This window comes from Nannospalax galili, unplaced genomic scaffold (genome assembly GCF_000622305.1).
Source record: "Nannospalax galili isolate Female #2095 unplaced genomic scaffold, S.galili_v1.0 scaffold1395, whole genome shotgun sequence".
Classification (NCBI taxonomy): Eukaryota; Metazoa; Chordata; class Mammalia; order Rodentia; family Spalacidae; genus Nannospalax; species Nannospalax galili.
In genome coordinates this window covers 229,207-233,581 of record NW_008336062.1, presented here as the reverse complement: position 1 = coordinate 233,581, position 4,375 = coordinate 229,207, and the positions used below count along the sequence as shown (strand labels likewise).

The 4,375-nt window shown below is 35.1% G+C and overlaps 1 pseudogene; it reads right to left on the bottom strand.

Annotated features, from left to right (window-relative positions):
- Window positions 1–2,831: 2,831 nt before the first annotated feature.
- On the bottom strand, window positions 2,832–2,976 carry LOC115069971 (annotated as a pseudogene).
- Between the last annotated feature and the right edge of the window lie 1,399 nt (window positions 2,977–4,375).

Genomic DNA, 4,375 nt, shown 5'->3' with positions numbered 1-4,375 from the left:
CTAAACCTAAACCTAATTCAATCCTAGCCCTGTCATTACTGTAGCCATAACCCTAATCTTAACCCTAAACCCAATCCTAGGTCTAGCCCTAAATTTAAACCCAACCCTAACACTAGCCTTAAACATAGCCTTAATCCTAACTTTATCCCTAACCCTAGCCTAAAGCTAGCATGAACCCATAATATTAAGCATAAATGTAACGCTAACCCTATTCAAAAAACATAACCCTTACCCAAATCTACCCCTAGCCCTAACCCTAGCACTAACCTTAATTTTATCCCTAGACTTAACCCTAGCCTTAATTAACCTAAACCTAAACCTAACCCTAATAATTATCCCTAACGCCTACCCTAACACTAACCTAACTCTAAACTTAGACATATGTTCCAGAACCATTCTAAAATCCAGATAATTTAGGCATACCTTAAGGATGTAAGTGAAGCATCTCTGGACTATAAGCATCCATTCCATGAAGCATATGAGCACATTTACTGCCAAAGACAAAGGAACCATATTGTTATCTAAGAATATGGAAACAGTTAAGAGGTCAGGTGATATGTAATCTTTAACAACTTGAGTGAAGTACCTTCCATAAGTTTCTGACTCACCAGTGAGAAGGAGTCTGAGATATACGCAGTCATTTCTTACATTATTGACAATTGGTACAGAGGCCTTTATGACTGACTCAAAAGAGAACTTCCCAGAAAATTTAGACATATATTCCTAGATCCATCCCAAATGCCATGTAATTGAGGCACAGCTTTAGGATGTACAAGAAACACTTCTGGAGTTTCAAGCCTCCATTCCATGTAGCATATGAGCAAGTTTATTGCCAAATAGAAAGGAACCCTACTGTTGCCTAAAAATATGCAAAAGTTAAGAAGTCAGGTGATACATAATCTTCTTTGACACCTTGAGCAAAGTAGTTTCCATAAGTTTCTTACCAGTGAGAAGGAGTTTTATATACAATCATTTCTTACACTTAACTCCTCATTATTGACAATTGGTTCAGAGGTCTTTATGCATGAATCAAAAGAGAACTTCCCAGAAAATGTAGACATTTTCCTAGATCCACTACCAAAACCATGTAATTTAGGGACGGCTTAAGGATGTAGGGGAAAGAATTCAGGAGTTATAAGCCTTCATTTAATGAAGTGTATGAACGAATAAAATGCCAAAGAGAAAGGATCCATATTGATACCTAAGAATATGCATATAGTTAAGAAGTGAAGTGACAAGTAATCTTCTTGAACCCACATGAGTGAAATTCTTTATGTAAACTTCTGACCAGTGAGAAGGGTCTGAAATATACAGTCATATCTTATATGTACCTTCTGATTATTCACAACTGGTACAGAGGCCTTTATGGCTTCAGCCAAAAGAGAACTTCTCAGAAAACGTAGATGTATATTCCCAGATCCATTCCAAAAACCACATAATTTAGGCACAGCTTCAGATGCCAGTGAAGCAGTCCTAGACTTTTAAGCCTTCACTCCACGAAGTATATGAACACATTTGCTGCTAAAGAGAAAGAAACGCTACTGTTACCTAAAATATGCAAACAAGTAAGAAGTCAGGTGACATGTAATGCTCTTTAACCCACTGAGCAAAGTACCTAAAGTAAATTTCTGACTTACCAGTGAGAAGGAGTCCAAGATATACACAATCATTTCTTATGTTTACCTTCACATTATTGACCTTTGGTACTGAGGCCTTTATGACTGAGTCAAAAGAGAATTACTCAGAAAACTTAAACATATTTTTCTAGATGGAAGCAGAAAATCATGTAATTTATACAGAACTTTAGGATATATATGAAATGCTTTCAGAAGTATAAGACTCCATTCCATGAAACATATGAATGAGCATATGTTTATTGCCAAAGAGAAAGAAACCATATAGTTACCTAAGAATGTGCAAACAATTAAGTAAGGTGACATGTAATGTTCTTTAGCATTTTGAATGAAGTACTTTACACAAATTTCTCACCAGTGAGAATGTGTCTGAGCTATACACTGTCATTTTCTTACATCTAACTTCCCATTATTCAAAATTGGAACAGAGTCGAAAGAGATCTTCCTAGAAAACTTGGACATTTTAGGTCAACTCCAAAAACTATGTCATTTAGGCATAGACTTAGGATGTAGGTGAAACACTCCTGTGGTTGTAAGCCTCCATTCCATGAAGCATATTAATAAGTTTATTGCTGAAGAAAAGGGAACCATATTGTTATCTAAGAATATGCAAACTGTTAAGAGTCAGGTTACATGTAATTTTTTAACACTTTGAGTGAAGTACTTTTCAAACGTTTCTGACTAATCAGTGAGAATGCATCTGAGCTATACACAGTCACTTCTCACATTTAAAATTCCATTATTCACAATTGGTACAGAGGCCCTTATGACTGACTCAAAAGAGAACCTCACAAAAACTTAAGACATAGTTTCCTCAATATATTAAAAAACATGCAAATTAGGCATATCTTTAGGATGTATGTGGACATACTTCCATAGTTATGTCTTCATTCCATGAAGCACATAAACACATTTATTGCCAAAGACAAAGGAATCATATTGTTATCTAAGGATATGAAAACAGTAAAGAAGTCAGGTGACATGTAATCTTAAAGCACCTTGTGCAATGCACTTTAAATAAGTTTCTTACTTACCAATGAGGGGTCTGAGATCTGAAAAGCCATTTCTTACATTTAACTTCCCATTATTGAAAACTGCTAAAGAGGGCTTTATGAATTAATCAAAAGAGAAATTCCCAGAAAAGTTAGAAATATTTCCTAGATTTAATAAAAAAAAAAAGTTAGTTTACGAACAGTTTAAAGGTGTAGGTAAAACACATTTAGTGCTATAAGTCTCCATTTCATGAGGCATATGGACAATTGCCAAAGAGAAAGGACTCATATTGTTAAACTGATAAGAAGAGATATTATACTTGATCTTAGCCAAAAGGCTGAAAAGTAATAAGGACCCATATTGTTACCTAAGAATATGCAAATATTTAAGAAGTCAGCAGACATGTAATCTTCTTTAACATATTGAACTAAGTACTTTACATACATTTCTGACTTAACCATTGTGAAGGAGTATGATATTATACACAGTCATTTCTTATATTTAACTTCCCACTCTTGACAATTGGTACAGAGGGCCCTTATGACTGAGTCAGGGAATGTTCCAGAAAACTTAGACACATTGTTCTAGATGCACACCAAAAGCTTGTAATTTAGGCAGAACTTTAGGATTGTAGGTGAAAAACACTTCCTCTATTCCATGAAGCATACAAACATATTTATTGCCAAAGAGAAAAGAGCCATATTATTATCTAAGAATATGCAAACAGTTAAGAAGTTGGAAGACATATCATCTTTTAAAAAAAAATTATTTTTGCTTTATGTGTATGCGTGTATTGCCTGCATGTGTGTAAGTGCATCTGTGTTATGCAATGCCTGAAGAGGACAGAAGAGGCCATCGGATCTCCTGGAATTGGATTTACAGACAGTTGTTAGCTGCCATGTGGGTGCTGGGATTTGAACCCGGGTCTTCTGGTTCAAGAACAACCAGTGTTCTTAACTGCTGAGCCATCTCTCCAGCCCCCATATCATCTTCTTTAACACCTTGAGTGAATTACTTTATATTCATTTCTTACTAGTGAGAAGGAGTCCCAGATATACACAGTCATATTCTACATTTAATTCCCCATTATTCACAATTGGTACAGAGGTGTTTATGACAGGATCAAAAAAGAACTCAGAAAAGTTAGACATGTTTTACTACATGCACTCCAAGAAGTTTGTAGGTTAGGCATTTCAGGATGTATGTGAAATGCTTCAGGAGTTATAAACCTCCATTCCATGAGGCATATGTATACCTTTATTGTCAAAGAGAAAGGAGCCATAATGTTTCCCAAGAATATACAGTTAAGAAGTCATGTGATGTGTAATCATCTGAGATATAAAAAGTCATTTCTTATAAATTTATTTCCCATCATTGACCATTTCTACCAAAACCTTCATGAATGAATCAAAATGAGCATACAAACACCTTTCTTGACAAAGAGAAAGAAACTGTATTGCTACCTAAGAATATGAAAACAGCTAAGAAATCAGGTGACATGAAATCTTCTTTAACTGAGAGAAGTACTTTACATAAATTTCTGATATGTCAGATGGAGTCTAAGACATACATAGTCATTTCTTGCATTTAACATCTTGCATTTTATACAGAAACCTTTATGATTGACTCAGAAGAGAACTTCCCGGAAAACTTAGACATATATATCCACTACAAAAGTCATGTAATTTAGGCCAGGGTTTATGCTGTAAGTGAAACACTTTCAGAGTTATAAGCCTCCATTCCATGAG